Source organism: Erpetoichthys calabaricus, chromosome 5 (assembly GCF_900747795.2).
Source record: "Erpetoichthys calabaricus chromosome 5, fErpCal1.3, whole genome shotgun sequence".
NCBI lineage: Eukaryota > Metazoa > Chordata > Cladistia > Polypteriformes > Polypteridae > Erpetoichthys > Erpetoichthys calabaricus.
In genome coordinates this window covers 160,568,006-160,590,428 of record NC_041398.2, presented here as the reverse complement: position 1 = coordinate 160,590,428, position 22,423 = coordinate 160,568,006, and the positions used below count along the sequence as shown (strand labels likewise).

Below are 22,423 nucleotides of genomic sequence, written 5' to 3'. Positions count from 1 at the left end.
ATTTACTTCTTACTTCCAGGTGCTTTGCAAGCAGCAGCCTTTTACAGAAGCTCTGTATTTCTTCACTGTTTTTCCTTTATGTATCTGAACTTGTTTTACTAGTTACTAGTTTATTTGAGGTTAGATTTGATTTGGCTTCTGGCTTGCCACTGATAGTAGCCACTAGAAATTGGAAAAATTGATTTTAAATTACCAACGAACTGCAATGCACGCAAACCAGGCACCGGCTAATCTTGACTGCAATTTTAAAGTGCTGAGGACTTGGATGTAGTCACAAAGTGGCCCCAAAGTCTGCCTTATGTCTCCAACACCTGGAAAGCTAAGAGATACTATCAAAATAAAAGCAGGGTGTATTAAATACTCCAGCAATCATTTACTTGTGCTTCAATTATGAGCGTCTAAGTAGCCAAATTTCATTGTGCTGTAAGAGTTGTTTGTCCAAAGACGCAGAGGGTGATGTGCTGGCGCAAGAATAAAAGCAAGGCGAAAAGGTTTTAGAACTGGTCTACCATCCATTGTAATAGGTAATGTTTGATTGCTGTTAAATAAGAGGCACAAACTGGATGCTCTTATTGAGGGCCATGGCACATGCAAGTACAGTGCATCCGGAAAGTATTCACAGCGCATCACTTTTTCCACATTTTGTTATGTTACAGCCTTATTCCAAAATGGATTAAATTCATTTTTTTCCTCAGAATTCTACACACAATACCCCATAATAACAACGTGAAAAACGTTTACTTGAGATTTTTGCAAATTTTTTAAAAATAAAAAAACTGAGAAAGCACTTGTACATAAGTATTCACAGCCTTTGCCATGAAGCTCAAAATTGAGCTCAGGTGCATCCTGTTTTCCCTGATCATCCTTGAGATGTTTCTGCAGCTTAATTGGAGTCCACCTGTGGTAAATTCAGTTAATTGGACATGATTTGGAAAGGCACACACCTGTCTATATAAGGTCCCACAGTATTGATCAGTATCAAGGACTCAGACAGCATTTCTCCAATTTATACAATTTTATTAGAGTCCCTTCCTTTTAAAGATCCAAGAGGACAATGGGAAAAAGATCTCTTAATTAATATATCAGAAAAGGAGTGGAAGGTAGCAGTGCAGAGAATTCACTCGAGCTCCATATGTGCAAAGCATAGAATTATTCAACTCAAAATTATATATAGAGCTCATCTGTCTCGCTTAAAACTGTCCAAAATGTTTCCAGGGCAAGATCCAACCTGCGAACGCTGCAACCAAGCTCCTGCCTCACTGGGTCACATGTTTTGGGTATGCGCCAAATTAACTTCATTTTGGACCAAAATTTTTAAGTGCCTTTCAGACAGCCTTGGTGTCACAATCCCTCCTAACCCGCTAATAGCTTTGTTTGGTGTTCTTCCAGATGGATTTGAAATGGATAAGGACAAGCAAACTGTGATTGCATTCACTACACTTTTGGCAAGCAGACTGATTTTGTTAAATTGGAAGAATCCTAACTCTCCTCTAATAAATCAGTAGGAAACCGATGTTTTATATTATTTGAAATTGGAAAAAATCAAATTCTCAGTTAGGGGATCTGTACAGAATTTTTTCAAAACCTGGCAGGATTTAATCAATAATATTTTAGAATAAGAAGAATTTTCTTTTCCTTCTCCATTTATCTTTCTTTGCCCTATTAAACTCAGTAATTTAGGCATGTTTACAAGCCTTAAGTATTACTCCTTTGGCCATGCTCTCCTTCTCAGGGGTGGGGTTTGATTTGCTTTCAATCCAATTTTTTGTAAAAATTGATCTATATCTACGGAAAGATTACAATAAAATTAATAAAAAAAAATTAATTGGAGTCCACCTGTGGTAAATTCAGTTGATTGGACATGATTTGGAAAGGCACACACCTGCTGTATAAGGTCCCACAGTTGACAGTTCATGTCAGAGCACAAACCAAGCATGAAGTCAAAGGAATTGTCTGTAGACCTCCAAGACAGGATTGTCTCGAGGCACAAATCTGGGGAAAGTTACAGAAAAATTTCTGCTGCTTTGAAGGTCCCAATGAGCACAGTGGCCTCCATCATCTGTAAGTGGAAGAAGTTCGAAACCACCAGGACTCTTCCTAGAGCTGGCTGGCCATCTAAACTGAGCGATCGGGGGAGAAGGGCCTTAGTCAGGGAAGTGACCAAGAACCCGATGGTCACTCTGTCAGAGCTCCAGAGGTCCTCTGTGAAGAGAGGAGAACCTTCCAGAAGGACAACCATCTCTGCAGTAATCCACAAATCAGGCCTGTATGGTAGAGTGGCCAGACAGAATCCACTCCTTAGTAAAAGGCACATGGCAGCCCACCTGGAGTTTGCCAAAAAGCACCTGAAGGACTCTCAGACCATGAGAAAGAAAATTCTCTGGTCTGATGAGACAAAGATTGAACTCTTTGGTGTGAATACCAGGCGTCACATTTGGAGGAAACCAGGCACCGCTCATCACCAGGCCAATACCATCCCTACAGTGAAGCATGGTGGTGGCAGCATCATGCTGTGGGGATGTTTTTCAGCAGCAGGGACTGGGAGACTAGTCAGGATAAAGGGAAAGACGACTGCAGCAATGTGCAGAGACATCCTGGATGAAAACCTGCTCCAGAGCACTCTTGACCTCAGACTGGGGCGACGGTTCATCTTTCAGCAGGACAACGACTCTAAGCACACAGCCAAGATATCAAAGGAGTGGCTTCAGGACAACTCTGTGAATGTCCTTGAGTGGCCCAGACTTGAATCCGATCGAACATCTTGCACCGACGCTTCCCATCCAACCTGATGGAGCTTGAGAGGTGCTGCAAAGAGGAATGGGCAAAACTGGCCAAGAATAGGTGTGCCAAGCTTGTGGCATCATATTCAAAAAGACTTGAGGCTGTAATTGCTGCCAAAGGTGCATCGACAAAGTATTGAGCAAAGGCTGTGAATACTTAAGTACATGTGATTTCTCAGTTTTTTTTATTTTTAATAAATTTGCAAAAACCTCAAGTAAACTTTTTTCACGTTGTCATTATGGGGTGTTGTGTGCAGAATTCTGAGGAAAAAAATGAATTTAATCCATTTTGGAATAAGGCTGTAACATAACAAAATGTGGAAAAAGTGATGCGCTGTGAATACTTTCCGGATGCACTGTATAATGACATTTTGTCTTTTATGGAGAGCTGGCTTAAACCTGTTATACCTGATAGTGTTTTATTGCTGGATGAATTTAATCTTTGAGCAGACAGGGACCCAGCATGTTGTGACAGGAGGGGGACTAGTCATCTCTGTGAATAAGGAATGGATGGAAAACTAAGCATATTACTGGTTAAAACTATAGTTTGTAATTCAGACATTGAAATTCTGGCAGTGGGAATTCGTCCACATTATTTACCTAAGGAGTTAAATTGTATCATACTTTTTTTGTATCAGTAAGGTGCTGCTGGAGTATGTGAATTTCCCCTTGGGATTAATAAAGTATCTATCTATCTATCTATCTATCTATCTATCTATCTATCTATCTATCTATCTATCTATCTATCTATCTATCTATCTATCTATCTATCTATCTATCTATCTATCTATCTATCTATCTCATTATTGTTTATAATCTTCCCTCTGCAACTGGGGCTTCAGCAAAGGAAATGATTCACTCTTTCAACAGCACTTTAATGATGACTCATTCTGATCCCACAGATATAATATGTGGTGGCTTCAATCATGTGACTTTGGAAGTAACTATGACAAATTTCCTTCAGTTTGTGCCTCGTTCCACTTGAGGAAATTCCAACCTGGACCTTCTCTATTCCAATGTTAAAAATGCCTTTAAGTGCAAACTACTAGCACCTTTGCACAGATCTGACCACAACCTGATTAGATTAGATCTTAATAGATTTTCCCCCTTCGAATGACCCTTCATCTCCCCACACCATCTGGGCGGACTGGTGGCTCTGAGGCTAAGGATCTGCGCTGGTATCCCGAAGGTTCGAATCCCCGTCACTGCCAAAAGAGATCCTACTCTGTTGGGCCCCTGAGCAAGGCCCTTAACCTTCAATTGCTCCCAGGGGGTATGCGAAAACGAACAAATTCCTATTACAAGAAATTGTATAAGGCGAAATAAAGAACAAAAAAAAAACCATCATTACTACATCATCATTTTCTACCACATCAACTGGAATGGCCAGTGATAAGTCTATACCTCTGACTAACAATATGCGTTGTCCATAACCGAAGACCAAGTAAGGAGACAACTGAGGAAGCCTTACAAAGGAAAAACTTCAGTACCAGTTGAAGTCGGTCCTTGAGTTCTTAATGCTTGTGCTTACCAACTTTTTAATATCCTCTGTCACCTGTTAAGTCTGTCCCTAAGGCTCCAGAAAATGCCACAGCTGTGGAAAAAATCTTACATTGTTCCTGTTCCAAAGAAGGCAGGTGCCTCTTCATCTAATGACTACAGTAATCACTCGCTATATCGTGCTTCGACTTTTGCGGCTTCACTCTATTGCGGATTTTATATGTAAGCATATTTAAATATATATCGTGGATTTTTCGCTGGTTCGTGGGTTTCAGTGGACAATGGGTCTTTTAATTTCTGGTAAATGCTTCCTCAGTTGGTTTGCCCAGTTGATTTCATACAAGGGACGCTATTGGCAGATGGCTGAGAAGCTACCCAATCAGAGCACGTATTATGTATTAAATAAAACTCCTCAAATATATTGAGAGCACGGGGGCTGTTCGCACTCCTAGAGGATACGGCTGCTCCTCAAAAAACGCTTAAAGACTACCTTCACATTGCTCCCTTCCTTACTGGGCTTACTTGTGGCTGCTTTGTTGCGCGATATGCTTCCCGCATGGTGCTTCACATACTTAAAAGCTCAAACAGCACCTATTGATTTTTTGCTTTTCTCTCTCTCTCTTGCTCTGACATTCTCTGCTCCTGACGGAGGGGATGTGAGCAGGGGGGCTGTTTGCACCCCTAGAGGATACGGATGCTCATCTAAAAAATGCTGAAAGACTACCTTCATATTGCTCCCTTCCTTGCAGCTGCTTTGTCAAACGATATGCTTCCCGCATGGTGCTTCGCATACTTCAAAGCTCGAACAGCACCAATCGGTTTTTGATTGTTTGCTTTTCTCTCTCTCTCTCTCGGTCTGACGTTCATACTTAAAAGCCCAAACAGCACCTATTGATTTTTAAATGTTTGCTTTTCTCTCTCTCTCTCTGATATTCTCTGCTCCTGACGCGCACCCCTTTGAAGAGGAAGTTATGTTTGCATTCTATTAATTGTGAGACGGAACTGTCATCTCTGTCTTGTCATGGAGTACGTTTAAAACTTTGAAAAGGAGACAAATGTTTGTTTGCAGTGTTTGAATAAAGTCCCTGTCTCTCTACAACCTCCTGTGTTTCTGTGTAAATCTGTGACCCAAGCATGACAATATAAAAATAACCATATAAACATATGGTTTCTACTTCGTGGAATTTCACCTTTCGCAGGGGGTTCTGGAATGCAACCCCCGCGATCAAGGAGGGATCACTGTACATACTATTGTCTTATATTATGAAGACCTTTGAAGGGCTAGTCCTGGATTATATTTGTCCTTTTATGGTGGACCACCTGGATCCATTACAGTTTGCCTGGCAGACAAAATATTGGAGTGGAAGATGCAATTATCCATCTGTTCCTCAAGGCGTATTCTCACTTGGACAAAACTGGCAGCACTGTATTTTGTTTTCTGATTTCTCCAGTATCATTAATAACATCCAGTCATCTCTGTTAAGATATACGCAGGTGGATGAACCTACCATGTCCTGGATAATGGACTACCTGTTGGGAAGACTGCAGTTTGTGAGGTGCTAGGACTGTTTCTGATATAGATAGATAGATAGATAGATAGATAGATAGATAGATAGATAGATAGATAGATAGATAGATAGATAGATAGATAGATAGATAGATAGATAGATACTTTATTAATCCCAATGGGAAATTCACATGGATGTGAGCAACATTGGAGCACTACAAGGAAAAGCCCTGTCTCCTCTTCTCTCTGTACACTTCTGACCATAAATATAAATAATATAGAAATATAAAGTGCCAGATCATGGCACTTGTAGAAATTCTCAGATGTGTCTGCATTTATGGGATGTTTGATAAAGGGGGTGAATCAAAAGTATAGGTGTCTGGAGAAGAACTTTGTTTCTTGGAGCAGAATGAATTGTCTGCAACTAAATATCAGCAAAACCAAGGAACTTAGTTATTAGCTTTCACCTCACCAAACAGCTTCTGTGTCCAGTAACTATTTAGAGAGTGGATGCAGAGATGATGCACTCCTACAATTACTTTCTGGGTCCACATAAATGACAGTTGGACTGGTCTCATAACACAGAGGAACTATATAAGAAAGGATACAACTGACTCTTGTTTTCTTAGGCGACTATGTTCCTTTAATGTAGTTAGTTGATTCTGGGGTTTGCCAGGGGTGTGTTCTTGGTCCTACTCTGTTCAATGCTTGTATGGACTGGGTGTTGGGCAAGGTCGTGGGGTCCAGCGACTGTGGGGTATCTGTTGGTGAAGAAAGATTCACGGATCTTGACTTTGCTGACAATACTGTGACCTTCGTGGAGTTAATGGAGGCTCTGATCGGGGCACTCGAGAGACTGAGTGAGGAGTCTGAGTGTCTGGGCTTGTGAGTATCCTGGATAAAAAACAAGATCCAGGCCTTTAATGACCTCTTGGGCACAGCCATCAGCAGTGTCTGTTTGCGGAGAGAGTGTCGACTTTGTCGAGAGGTTTACTTACCTTGGCAATGACATTCATTTCACTGGTAACTCTTCCTATGAAGTCAGTAGACGGATTGGGAGAGCATGGGGGGTCATGAGGTCACTGGAAAGGGGTGTATGGTGCTCCCGATATCTATGCAAAAGGACAAAGGTTCAAGTTTTTAGAGTCCTGGTGCTTCCTGTCTTGCTATATGGTTGTGAGACATGGATGCTATTCAGTGACCTGAGATGAAGACTGGACTCCTTTGGTACTGTGTCTCTCTGGAAAATCCTTGGGTACCGTTGGTTTGAATTTGTGTCGAATGAGCGGGTGCTCATGGAGTCCCGAATGAGGCACATTACCTGCATTGTGAGGGAGCGTCAGTTACGGCACTACGGCCATGTGGCGCGTTTCCCCGAGGGTGATCCAGCTCGTAAGATCCTCATTGTTGGGAACCCGAGTGGCTGGACCAGGCCAAGGGGTCGCCCACATAACATCTTGCTGCAGCAGATAAAGGGTTATTTCTGGAAGGTGGGACTGGACAGCGTGTCTGCCTGGGGGGTTGCCAACCGGGATCCCGAGTTGTTTCATCGTGTAGTGGGTGCGGCAATACACTGTACCAGTGCATGCTCCCCAACTTGACTTGACTTGAGTGATATCCTCCACATCATCTATAACTGTGTTGGCCAGTGCGATTTTCTACACTGTGGCATGCTGGACTGTTAACATCACCAAATTAACAAGCTAATTAAATGGACAGGCTCTGTTATGGGAAGCATTCGCAACACCCTGATGGTGGTAGTAGAAAAGGAGAGAATTAAAACAAAATTGAGTGCCATTATTAACAACACTGCACTTTCTTTCTTAGATACTCTAATAGGAGTACTTTCAGCCAATTAATTATTCTGCTATATTTTTATTTATTTAAAGATCTTCTGTAAAAAGCCAAATTTCCACTTGGGGACAAATAAAGTTCTATCTATCTGTCTAACTACAGATTAAAAATGACACTGCTATAAAGTACATGGGGTAAGTAACTTAAAAAATATATATAATTATTGACTGGAGTTCTCTTTTAAATTCTTTTCATTCACGTCCCTACCTGATAGTGACCCATTGAGCAAACAAGGCAGGTGCTCAGGCACCTTAGCACCTCTGCAAATGTCTGCTTTTCCAATTGGTATTGTTCTCCATCAAAATATCAGACACAAATGCAAAGTTCTGTCATGTCTATGTTTTCTGTTGACTCATAAGTGGCTATAGATATATAAGCCTGAATCACACCCTATCAACGTAATTTCAACATTCCCTGTAAGACAAAACTATGACATACAGTAGCTGTAGATGAGAGAGGTACCTGTTTCACAGTTTCAACACATTTATCCATTAATTTATAACTTGAAATCTCTGCTAAAATGCCTGTAACACACTCTTTTAATGCCTCTACATCAGTGAAGATTTTATTGTGCTTCACCGTATCCATATAGATTGGAGAGAAGCACTTGTTGCTAATTATCTAAGGGATAAGTATTGTCCCTACTGTGATTGTGGCTTGCAAGGCCTTGATTTTCCTGTTCCAGCCCTCATACTGTGCTGGATACAATTAATTAAAAATGCCATGTATTTGAAGAAAATGGAGTCTCATATTGTGATATGATTATGATAGTGACTGTTTCATTGTGGGTCAGAAAGGTTGACTGAGCATTTCAGAATAATGGTATTATAATGATAAACTTTTCAGTCCAGTTGTTATTTTAGATTTGACAGATATTTTTGCTAGATTTCTCATTTTGATAGTTAACTTTTAATGTGTTGTGAGACTTGCCCGGACACCACCAGTCGAAGACCACATCTTTTTACAAAAATGCACGTTTATTTGCAGTTCTCCAACAAACACAACACTGTCCCGCACAACACACTGTGCTCCTCGCCCAAATCACCTTTCTCACGGGCCTTTCTCTCAACATCCCTAGGCCGCCTTTCCTCTCTCCACGGGAGCTTCGTCCTGCTCCCACTCCCGACTCCAGCTCTCTGATTGGAGGGAGGTGGCCCCTTTTATACCCACCCGGATGAGCTCCAGGTGGTCTGCCTGATGACACTTCCTGGTGTGGCGGAAGTGTCAGCAGAGTCCCTGGAAGGATCGTTGTCCATGTTCCCGGGTGTGGCAGAAGTAGATGGTTCCCGGGCTCTCTGAGGCTCGGGGCACCCCCTGGCGGTGACTAGAGGCTCCAACGGGCTTCCCTTCCGTGGCCCTCTCCCGATCCAGGGCAGTTGTCCCCTCGTGGCCCGGAGGATGAATACGCCACCTCCCGGTCCTTCCAGGTGTCCCGGCCGCGTCTGTCCCCCAGCCTCCTGCGACAGTGTATTTTAAATGTGATTGGGTACAATTGTTGATCTTAAAGAAAAAAAAAGAATTCAAATGATTGATCTTACACATTTGTAATGATAATAACACTAGAATAAATTCATTGCAATATATGCTTGGTGATTCCTTATCTTACATAGAAAAAACTTTGACAGGTTTAATCAGTGAGTGAGTGGTTGGATTATAATGTCCAGGTGAGGATGAAGGAGGTGTATTAAATTATGTCAGGTGTTTGTGTTTTTTGGACTTAGTGCCTGGCCCAGTCAAGTCTGGTCAAAGAAAATTTGCTCTGCAAGAATTGGGCCCCAGGTCAAATCGATTTTATGACTCCTGCTTGACAGCATTGTCAGTTAATAAAGTCCACCATTTATATTCACGGTAGCTGTTAAAAAAGTTGTAACCATCAGCATAACTATTTTCTTGCCTGCACTACCAATAATAATAAGGATAGATAAAATGAGCATTATGCGCATAAATAAATAAAACTGGGGGAAATTACATATAATAAGCTATATATAACCTTATGTACTGAACAAACCTGTTACTCTTTTTCAGTATACCCAGTTACTGTCTGTTTTACAACACGGCTCACAAAAGTATGAAAGAAATAATTATTTAATGTTTAAACATTTAAAGTAAGGTAAACCCTCCTTGGTAATAATTAGTACATTACATATGTAGCACACATATAAATAACATTTCTATTATGATATATAAGACTCTTGTCAATTATGATATTTATTACTGAAAAAAAATAATTTGAAGGATATTTTTTAGGAAAATAATAAAAAAGAAAAAAAAAACTGTGGCAAACATAGCATAACTTAATGAGAAACACTATAAATAAATGGAGAGAGAAAACACAAAACCATGTAAATAAAAGAGTAACTACTATGCAATTTATACCACCATATTATAAACGTGGCACCTGTCCATACACCAGTGTTAACAATTGTTGGCTGTTATGATGCTGGACATACCTTAATTTGTACCGTTCTAGCTCTGGAAGGGAAGAATACATAAGCTCTTCAAAAGCAGTGGGCATACCATCACAAGGTATGAAACATAAAGCTAATAACATTTCAATGTAAAATGTGTTGTGTTTACACGAGCACTGCTGATGCCTACAAGGCCCTACCCCACCTCCCACCTGGGCTGTTCAGATCATATCAGTGTTTTTATGGTCCCTGCATACAAGTCCCTGCTGAAGCACACTAAACCAGCCCACAAGAGCATCAGAGTGTGGCAGGTTGGTGCTGTTTCAGCTCTCCAAGACTGCTTCGAATTGACAGACTGGGACACATTCAGAGAGGCTGCTATGGATGGTGACTCCATCAATCTGGAGGAATACACAGACTCTGTGACTGGCTACATCTCCAAATGCATAGAGGATGTTACTGTTACCAAGGATGTTACCACAAGAGCCAACCAAAAGCCCTGGATGACAACAGAAGTGCCCAAGCAGCTCAAGATCAGAAATGCAGCCTTCAGATCTGGAGACAAGGACATCCTCAGGATGACCAGAGCCAACCTGTCTCGCGCTATAAGGAGAACTAAGTGGGCATACGCGCAGAGGATCAACAAACAATTCAGCAGCACCAGAGACACACGTCGTATGTGGCAGGGCGTTCAGACAATTTCCAAACTACAAGCCCAACCCACACAGCAGCGATGGTGATGCCTCCCTTCCGGATGAGCTGAACAACTTTGCACGGTTTGAGGCGCAGAACAAAGAGCTTGCGAGAAAAGCAACACCTCCCTCCACTGACCAGGTACTCTGTCTCTCCATAAATGACGTGAAGAAGACTCTATCCAGAGTCAATCCACGCAAGGATGCAGGACCTGACAACATACCTGGTCGTGTACTCAAAGAATGTGCCAGTCAACTGGCTGGTGTCCTCACAGACATCTTCAACACATCTCTGAGCCAGTCGTCAGTCCCAGCATGCTTCAAGTCGACCACCATCATACCAGTGCCGAAGAAGTCATCAGTGACATGCCTGAATGACTACCGACCAGTTGCACTCACGCCAATCATAATGAAGTGCTTCGAAAGGTTAGTCATGTCACACATAAAGACTAATCTCCCTGCCTCCCTTGACCCTCTTCAGTTTGCATACCGCTCAAACAGGTCAACTGAGGATGCCATATGCTCTGCCCTTTACCTCTCCCTGCCACATCTGGATAAAAAAAGACACATATGTCAGGATGCTATTCATAGACTTTAGCTCTGCCTTCAACACAATCATCCCTCAAAAGCTGGTTGTAAAACTGAGCAGGTTGGGCCTGAACACCACCCTCTGCAATTGGATCCTGGACTTCTTGACAGAGAGGCCCCAGTCAGTTCAGATGGGCTACAACACTTCCAGCATCATCACACTAAGCACTGGAGCACCACAGGGCTGCGTGCTTAGTCCACTGCTGTTCACCCTGCTGACTCATGACTGGACAGCCACGCACAACACCAACCACATCATCAAGTTTGTGGATGATACAACGGTGCTGGGACTGATAAGCAGGGATGATGAAACAGCATACAGAGATGAGGTGGAATGGCTGTCTGCATGGTGTGAAGACAATAATCTATCTCTCAATGTCGACAAGACAAAAGAGATAATCGTGGACTTCAGAAAATCACATCCTGCCCACATCCCACTTAGCATCAACAGTTTAGATGTGGAGACTGTTAGGAGCACCAAGTTCCTCGTTGTGCACATAGCTGAGGAACGTACATGGACACATAACACCTCATCACTAATCAAGAAAGCCCAGCAGAGACTACACTTCCTGAGGCGACTGAAGCGAGCAAGTCTTCTCCCTTCCATCCAAGTCTTCCATCCTCACCATGTTCTACAGAGGCACCATTGAGAGTGTTCTGACCAGCTGCATCACTGTCTGGTATGGCAACTGCAACATATCCGACTGCAAGCGCCTGCAATGGATAGTGAAGACAGCAGAGAACGTTATTGGGGTGCCTCTCCCCTCATTACAGGACATATTTTACAAAAACAGTGTCCGCAAGGCCTGCAGCATTGTGCAGGACCCCTTACACCCCTCACAGGTGGACCTGTTTCTTTTTTCTGTCCCTCATCAAAATGGACAAAGCTGAAGGCTGCAATCTTTATGCCCCATGCTCCATAAAAAGTGGCTCCAGCAAACAATGTGTCACTGCTGCCTGTCTATGTAAGCTTTAGAAGCTGGGGATGTGAGGGGACATTAAGTGTAGATCTACAATTGTTTTAACCAAGAAAAAAAAATCATCCTGCAAGAGATCCAAAATGATTGAGTTTCTCTCCACATTGAGACACAATATGACTGGCTTCTTAAAATACACAAATAACCAACTTAAATATGCCACATGCCATGATACTGCATGCCATGTTCAAAATTAGTATTAGTATTTTAAATTAAGCACCACTGCAGGCTTTTATAATAGCCTCTTTAAACCTTAGCTACCACTTTAAAAGGAGACGTAGTTACAGTAACATTAATTTAGCAACTATGTCAATTCAAATAATAAGCATCACAAACACTAGACACTTATTTTCATTGGAATTCGCAATATCAAGGAATAGATTAATTAAAAGCTTATTTACTTAGCTGAGAACAACAGCTACTAAAAGAGGCAACATCTTATTTTCATACTCACTTAATCCAATTCAAGTCCATGCAAGACTAAATGCTTATCCTAGGAGCGCTACTGTAGGTGCAACACATTAAACTGCCCTACACAGAGTGCCAGTACATTGCAGGGCCCACTCACATGGGTACAAACTTTGAACCAGGGGCCAATAAATCTGACCTGCATGTCTTTCAGGATGTGGGTGGTAAACCCACACAAAGATAATGTGAATGTGCATACTTCAAACATACAGGGTAATGGATCCATGAGACAGTAGTGTTGCTCACTGTATCACCATGCTGTTTACTGAAAATGTAGACCTGACCCTATAACTTGACTGCTTCAAGGGAGTACATCTTAACAGAATTTTTTTTTTCTGTTAAAATTTTGTCCGCTAGCTTTTCCTTTTGTGAAATAATCTGTTCTAAAGTGCTATAAACAGGTTTTTCTTCTAACTTTAATATTATACAGTATGATTAGCACACTATGTATCTTTTGAAGGCATGCAGCAACAAAGAATACATTTGACAGTGAAATTGTCCAAAATTTTATTAGAAGAAATATCCATATTTTATGAGAATGAAACTGCATGAAATATAATTAGCATTGCTGTGGAAGTTTTAAAGAAAAATAGAGCTGCCAGGCAAGAGAAAAAGAGGAAGGTCTAAGAAAAGGTCTATGGATGTGGTGAGAGGGGACTTGCAGATGATGGGTGTAGCAGAACAAGATGCAGAGGACAGAAAGATACAGCAGAAGATGATCCGCTGTGGCAACCCCTAACAGGAGCAGCCGAAAGAAGAAGAAGAATTAGCCAAAACCTTTAATTTTATCCTACTTTTAGTTAATAAACCTACAAACATCTAAACAGTCTAAACAACCTGAACAAGACAAATGCAAAAATGAACGTGCTGTTATGGCCAGTTATATTTATGACTAAGCAGTGAAACTGTGAGAAATATAGCTGACTTTTTCACCATATACAAAAATCATTCTTTAATACCTCCTTAAAAGAAGAAATGAGTATGACACAGACTATTCTTTTCAATTCTGTTCTAGTCTACACAATAATCATGTTTACTTACCTGCATGGCAGCAGGTCAGAACTAGTTAACACTAGAATTACCAGAGCCAACGAAAAAACCCGTAAATCCGGCCCACCTTAAATCCCTTCGCACCTTTCCGTCAGCCTCTTTTGTCCTGTAAATGTGTCGATAAGCCCAAGCAGCAAGCAATAACCCCCCCCCCCCATCACCAACACCACAGAAAAAGAAAGAAGTTCTCCCAGTTCCTGCTTTGATTGATTATCTGGGAGTGAGCTACCCAGAATTGTAAGGGGAAATAATTTGATTTGTGTTTTGTGTCTACAACAATCTGTGTAAACAAATTGTTAAAACAGAAACGTTTTTCATGTTAAATAATAAATAACAAAATGTAGACATGAACTGTATAATGTGTAAAGGCTGAAGTCTAAATATCAAATAAACACTTTCACAAAAGGTGCCAGTACAGTACGACAACTCCCATGGTGTAGTGGTAAGATCCGGTGACTTATAATCCGGAGATCATTAGTTCAAAACCGGCTGCCTGGCAAATTTACCGTTTTGAGTAGTGAGCTGCTCTTATTGTTAATATTATACAATAAAAACATACATTTGATTTGTGTCTGTAACAGCCAGTGTAAATTTATAGTACTTTTATTCTCTCAGTCACGATCACGATACAACATCCCCCTGCCTGTTACTTTATATCTGAAACTGGGAATAACTGTAGATGTGAGTGGTGTTTTGAGACAATGGAACTGGAAATTCCTTAATCTGGAGGGATAAAAGCTGACACACAAATGCTGGTTAATCTGCCTTCTTCATATCTCACCATCACTTGAATGTTTTTTTTATTCAGTTTTATTGAGTGTTCCTGCTGATGCTGAATTAGTATGCACCTTCTGCTCACGCTGAATTAGTATGCACCTTATGGTCCATGATGTCAAAGCCGCACTGATAAAAAAAAAAAATACAGAGACATATGTATATATGATATTTGGAATAACTCATTTTATGTGTGTTCAGTTCAGGTCACACTCCAACTCCTTTTCTGTCCTTTCATAGCTGCTCCTACAAAAGCACTGTGTAAATGATGGGGCTGAAAGGACCCTCTGGGAAGCAGTTGAAAGCAATAACAAACATCAACTGAAATTTCCTGGCCTAGACAGATTTTGAATGTTGGCAGAATATAAATACTCTTGATGAATCGAAGCAAGGAAGTTATCAGGAAAAAGTCATTCAGGGAACAGTCAGAAATAATGCAATTGGTCTTTACAGATTACACTGAAAGAAAGATTTCTAACAAGTTAGGTGAAATTAACCTAAACCAGACAAATTCTCTGGCATTAAATGAATTTTACAAAAAAAAAAGTGAATTTTGTAGTGATTTAATAGAGTTCACACAGACCATTAACCATCTCCTTCACTGGAGACTCAAAATTCCTAGTTTGGCAGTACAATATACATTGTACAGTATATCATAGAATAGAATGACATCAGATACATTTTTCAGTATGACAGAGCAACTCTAAATTGCCCAGCATGACTGTAAGGAAGCATTTTATACCACTGTATCATTATTTTTGGGATAGGCATGGTGGCCTTGAAAATTTCAGAGGGATTAGGCATTTTAAGAACACAGATGGTAGAAACATTAAGAATAACAGTTCACAGAGACTCATAAGAAGGAATAGGCTCTTTCTATTTTTCAGATATGGTGGACATTGTTTAAAGACTGAAAAAAATGATGAAATCACAGTAGAAGATTTTGTAGTTCATAGTTCAGTCAATCAGGTTTTATGCACTGTACCTCATTCTTAAGGTACATTAGCAGACCTGACAAAAAGGCAAGCAAGTTTGTTGTAAAGAATCCATTTGGATTTAAGAGTGATATATAAACTTGAGAAAGTACACAGTAGATTAGGATGTCACATTAAAGTACTGAAAAAAAATCAATATTTTTCTATTTTTCTAGCTTTAGGACTTGGACGTGAATCATGTAGGTGAAGATACTAGCAATCCCAAGAAATGCAATTTTATTGTAAGGACTGAATACTGATTACTCAAATACACATTAATGTAGGTTAACAAAAATGTAATAATATGAAATTTTAAAAAATGGATGCATTATATTAGATGCACTGTTGTTGTTATTGGTTAATTTGATATAATGGAATGACCTGTTCCAGGAAAACAAAAGGACTAGAAAGTAGCTGTTAAACCAGCAGAGAGACTTTATGACTGTACCACTGTGTTCTATTGAAACTCTGTTAGTAGCAGTGACACATTTGTACGACAGATCATTTCTAATGTAAACACTGCATAAAATGTATAATTAATATTGTTTAACAATTCTCTGGAGGAACATGAGCTGAGTCAAAATGTGGATTTCACCTAACTTTATTCTTTACTGCACCTACAGCAAAACATAAACAGTGCATTTTTAAGTGTGAGACAGTTTTTACTCTTCATTGACGTATACTGCAAAATGATGCTTGCCAGCACTGATGTAACCATTTTTTTAAAGGAGTGGTAAATTATAAGTTGTACTTTAGAACACAGCTGGTAAGTAAGTTCATATAAAATTTTAAAATCGCATGATAGCTAATAGTTACTCCAATTTAAGACTAAAGCAATAGGCAGTACAATTTAGGAAGTAAACAAAATAGCAAGAATGTTACATAAAGCCATAGCATCAACATGGTCTTTTAAAATTATGAACAAATATCGTTAACAATGCAAAAATGAACTAAAACGGTTCTTTTCACGTTTTAGTAAGATGCAATGAAATGTATTAAGAAAAGCATGGACAGAAATAACTATATAACAAATATTCTAAATACCTCTGTGAAGATTTCATCAAAAAGTAGGAAGTAACACCATTAGCTACATTTCTGTATACAGTATATTCAAGCAGTCTGTGCTTGCAAGTGTGGTCTGTTGAGCAGTAATGTAAGACCTCAACAAAGTTAGCAAGTTAATCCAGAAGGATAGTGCAGTTTTGGCAGCAGAGAGACAAATGTTGGATAAGCTGATGGCTGTCAATAAGAATAGTGCCACATACCCACTGATAAAAACATCCCATCACAGCAAACATTAAAAATTTAGTAGGATAAAAAACATTCCTGAGCTTATACACAGAAACATGCCCACTGAAAGGACTTTTTTCTTAAGTATGAGATATCAGATGCAGGATTATGCATTTGCCTTTGTTTTTGTCAGTTGCTTTTTAAACATTCTATAAATTAACTAGATAAACAGGTAAGAACAAATTGAGCCTGAGAGAAATAGACTTGGCCGTAGTTCAAATCAAGCAGGTGTCTGCAAACTAACTTTATTATAGGCACAAACTGTATGGAATGTGCCGTATATATGGACATACAGTAAATGTGCAGCACGGAGGAAACAAGCCGGAGAGGATCTCATCCCCCTTTCAAAACCAGGCTATCTAGAAACAGAAACAAACTAAAATGCAATTAGAATCCTGGGTTACAGACTTTATCTTTGTGCTTGCTACAGAGGGGACACACTAAAAATACAGTAAATAACATGTATAAGTTCAGGTGTTTATTACAAGAAAATCAGCCACTAAACTACTCATGAATGGTCTGACTTTTTGTAAGAGTAAATAATAAAAACATTAGAGCTTTTAAACTTAAAATTACTTGTATAATGTCAGCAGGTAGAATTAATTCAATTGACAGCTTTTTCTAAAACTATTATTTTGAAAGCTGCACGACCGACAGCTGTTCAAGTGCAAAAATTCTCACAGATGTCAGAAAACAATTATTCACTCTGATTCAGAAAAATGTGGAAAAAGAACATTAGTTGTGTAGTTGAAAATAGCACCTAATAAAGCCTTTAATATCGGCTCAATATTGTTATTTATATATGAGGTAACTACTATATCCTGTAGTTAGGATATAGCGGGTTGGATGATGGATGGATGGAAATTAAAAAGCTGTTTTATGATGAAATGATTATATTTTTGATTTTTTAAAACTAAGCCAACAGACTTAAAAATCAACATCAATATTAATTTCAAACATGGAATTTATTCGGAAAATGTAGTTTTCCTGAACAAAACAGAAACACACTACAAATCAATTTAATGTATCTGCTCACTCGACTGCAATTCTGTAATGTTGAACTGCATTGCTGCCATTGTCCTATATTTGCAGGCAGTATTTGATGTCTTGGAATGATTTTTAGTTAGTAAACTTACACTATATTTTAACAGTTACATGCTTCTTAAAGGTCCCTGTAGTTCATAAATATTGAGGTTTTTTATCAATTAAGGAGGGAGGAGAAACTGATTTTACTGATAAATTCAAATTCATTTAATGTTTATACTGTATTTCCTACTTTCCATTGGACAGGCTACAGAACTTTGTATACTGCACATTTACGAATACAATGAATTCAGAAAGTACTTGACCTGACATAGAAAAGTAGATGCCTGTGACTATAAGGACCCACAAGTCACACTGCATCTGGATAAAAACCAAGCCATGCAGTCCGAGGAACTCTCCATAGGCTTCTGTGATCAAATTGTAGTAAGACATACTGTAAATCAGGGAAACCGTATACTACTATTTCTAAAGCTTTGAGTGTTCCTGGGAGTACAGTGGCCTAAACAATGTGGAATGAGGTAAGCTTGGAACTACCAGGGCTCTACCTAGAGTTGTCAATACTGCCAAACTAGGCAACTGTGCACTAAGGGCCTTGGTCAGGTAGGTGACCAAGAACCTAATAGTCACTCTAACTCAGAAGGACAACCATCTCAGCGGCACTGCAGCAATCAGGTGTTTATAGTAGAGTGGCTAGACAGTAACCACTTGACTAAAACGCATATGGCAGCCAATTTGGACTTTTAGGACATGAAGAAAAAGATTCTCCGGTCTAATGATACAAAAAATACATTTTTTGGGCAGAACTCCAAGCACTTTGTCTGTTAAAGACCAGGTGCTGCTCATCACCTGCCTATTGCATTCCTTAAAGTGAAGATTGCAGCATCATGCTATGGGAGTGTGTCTTAGTAGCAGAGATAAGGAGAATGGTCAGTACTGAGGGAATAATGAATGCAGCCAAATACAGAAAGGTTCTTGAAGAAAATCTGCTGTAAACTGCATGTGAACTGGGGCAATGATTCACCTTTCATTATGACAGTGAGTCAAAACATACAGTCAAGACAATGCTGGAGTGGCTTTAAAACAAATCTCTCATTGTCCTTGAGTGGCACAGGCAAAGCCCAGACTTAAAACCCATATAACATGTGCAGAAACCTGAAGATAGCAGTTTAATGGCATCTTCATCTAATCTAATAGATCTTAATAGGATCTTCTTCCAGGAAGACTGGAATAAACTACCCAAATTCAAAGCTTGAAGAGACTAAGCCAAGATGACTCAAAAGCTGTAATCCTGCCAAAAGGGATTCTACAAAGTACTGACTTAAAGGACTGATTCCCAACATAATTGAGAGGTTTCAGTTTTAGATTTTTAATAAATTTGCAAACCTTTCTGAAAGCATGTTTTCACTTTGTCATTATGGATTTTCGAGGTGTAGATTGATGGCAAATGTATCTATGTAAATTTAAATCTACAACACAATAAAGAGTGCAGAAAGTGAAGGGGTCTTAATACTTTCTGAATACTTATACTTACTGTGTAATAACAGATTAAATAGATCTTTGGAATTGAATTATCAACAGATCTGTATATTAAACTGTCAGCCTATCACAGTCAACACCTTTTTGCAAAAGAAATGAGCCTGACTATGATAATTACAAGTTAATTGTATAAATATTTTTTCCTAGTAAAATAGGCAGACTGTGGAGGGGATGAGGCCTAAAATAAGGGCCCATTTATTATAGATCATTTGATGAAAAGACTGCAAGCTTCCAGACTTCAACAATGAAATAATAAAGTGCTGGGAACTGTGCAAAACAAAACAATGCTGCAACATTACACAAATAGGATATTTTAAATACATGAATAGTAAAGGTGGGGATGAATAAAGGTTTTTTGACACGTTTTCATGAAATTAACACTATCTTTGAGAATCTGCATGTGTTTTTGAAGCTAATTTGTCAGCAAATACAATTTTTTTTTTTTCTCAGTTAAGATTTTTTTTAATGTGTTTGTTTTTGTTTATTGGTGTATATAAAACTATATTTTTGCTTCATTACATTTTTATGGTAGCATTTCTTATGTATAAAGAATGGACTTAGCTTCTTCATGGAACAAATTTTAGGAAGCAATTACTTAGCTGTGTGAATCACGAAGAGTCTTGAATTTGATACAAATTAACAAACTTAAGGCTGAACATTGCAGCTCTCTCGACTGATATCATATTAACTGCAGCTTCTCCTAAAGTAACAGAGATACCTTGCCATACATTTTTATAACAACATGACTAGGAACTAATTTTTCCATATTAACATACAGTGGTGTGAAAAACTATTTGCCCCCTTCCTGATTTCTTATTCTTTTGCATGTTTGTCACACAAAATGTTTCTGATCATCAAACACATTTAACCATTAGTCAAATATAACACAAGTAAACACAAAATGCAGTTTTTAAATGATGGTTTTTATTATTTAGGGAGAAAAAAAATCCAAACCTACATGGCCTTGTGTGAAAAAGTAATTGCCCCCTTGTTAAAAAATAACCTAACTGTGGTGTATCACACCTGAGTTCAATTTCCGTAGCCACCCCCAGGCCTGATTACTGCCACACCTGTTTCAATCAAGAAATCACTTAAATAGGAGCTGCCTGACACAGAGAAGTAGACCAAAAGCACCTCAAAAGCTAGACATCATGCCAAGATCCAAAGAAATTCAGGAACAAATGAGAACAGAAGTAATTGAGATCTATCAGTCTGGTAAAGGTTACAAAGCCATTTCTAAAGCTTTGGGACTCCAGCGAACCACAGTGAGAGCCATTATCCACAAATGGCAAAAACATGGAACAGTGGTGAACCTTCCCAGGAGTGGCCGGCCGACCAAAATTACCCCAAGAGTGCAGAGACGACTCATCCGAGAGGTCACAAAAGACCCCAGGACAACGTCTAAAGAACTGCAGGCCTCACTTGCCTCAATTAAGGTCAGTGTTCACGACTCCACCATAAGAAAGAGACTGGGCAAAAACGGCCTGCATGGCAGATTTCCAAGACGCAAACCACTGTTAAGCAAAAAGAACATTAGGGCTCGTCTCAATTTTGCTAAGAAACATCTCAATGATTGCCAAGACTTTTGGGAAAATACCTTGTGGACTGATGAGTCAAAAGTTGAACTTTTTGGAAGGCAAATGTCCCGTTACATCTGGCGTAAAAGGAACACAGCATTTCAGAAAAAGAACATCATACCAACAGTAAAATATGGTGGTGGTAGTGTGATGGTCTGGGGTTGTTTTGCTGCTTCAGGACCTGGAAGGCTTGCTGTGATAGATGGAACCATGAATTCTACTGTCTACCAAAAAATCCTGAAGGAGAATGTCCGGCCATCTGTTCGTCAACTCAAGCTGAAGCGATCTTGGGTGCTGCAACAGGACAATGACCCAAAACACACCAGCAAATCCACCTCTGAATGGCTGAAGAAAAACAAAATGAAGACTTTGGAGTGGCCTAGTCAAAGTCCTGACCTGAATCCAATTGAGATGCTATGGCATGACCTTAAAAAGGCGGTTCATGCTAGAAAACCCTCAAATAAAGCTGAATTACAACAATTTTGCAAAGATGAGTGGGCCAAAATTCCTCCAGAGCGCTGTAAAAGACTCATTGCAAGTTATCGCAAACGCTTGATTGCAGTTATTGCTGCTAAGGGTGGCCCAACCTGTTATTAGGTTCAGGGGGCAATTACTTTTTCACACAGGGCCATGTAGGTTTGGATTTTTTTTTCTCCCTAAATAATAAAAACCACCATTTACAAACTGCATTTTGTGTTTACTTGTGTTATATTTGACTAATGGTTAAATGTGTTTGATGATCAGAAACATTTTGTGTGACAAACATGCAAAAGAATAAGAAATCAGGAAGGGGGCAAATAGTTTTTCACACCACTGTATGTATTACATAATATATGCAGACAAGGAATATGGGTGTAATAACTACTTTTTATCAAATCCTTTTTGGGTTTTATGAGGTCAGTGAAACAAGAAAATGCACTAAGGACACTTTTGAATGTTGCACTCTTTCACAACAGATTCCTTATTCTTCAGCTGTGAATCTGCTGAGTACTATAGGTTTATAGGTCATTATTGTCATGAGTACAGAGTACTGTGAAAATTCTTGTTTGTATGTGCTAATCAACATACGACACATCAAAACTTTTGTCGTCTTTACCTGAAAAATCTCAGAACACAATTTACAAAACTATCTACAATACAACTTGAATACATTTAGTCAATAGTTTCAAAATTGGATTTTACTTTATTAGCAGCACTTTACTGGAAACTCCAAAAAAAACACCTGGCTATGTAGTTTTTAGTTAACAAATCATCTGGGATAAGCTTTCCAATTTCATAAAATTCCATTAAGTAAAATATTACAGTTTGCTTCAAATAGGAAAAAGGCTATGAACATAAATATACTCGCTCAATTAGTTTGTTAAGCTTGTTTTTGTTAGTACAGTGGCATAAAGAGATTGTGGA

At 39.3% G+C, this 22,423-nt stretch overlaps 1 protein-coding gene across 2 annotated transcripts in view; it reads left to right on the top strand.

Moving 5' to 3' along the window:
• The window catches only part of ccser1 (coiled-coil serine-rich protein 1), a 1,824,576-nt gene that overhangs the window by 1,736,659 nt on the left and 65,494 nt on the right, over nucleotides 1-22,423 (top strand). The gene's annotated exons all lie outside the window — the stretch shown is intronic.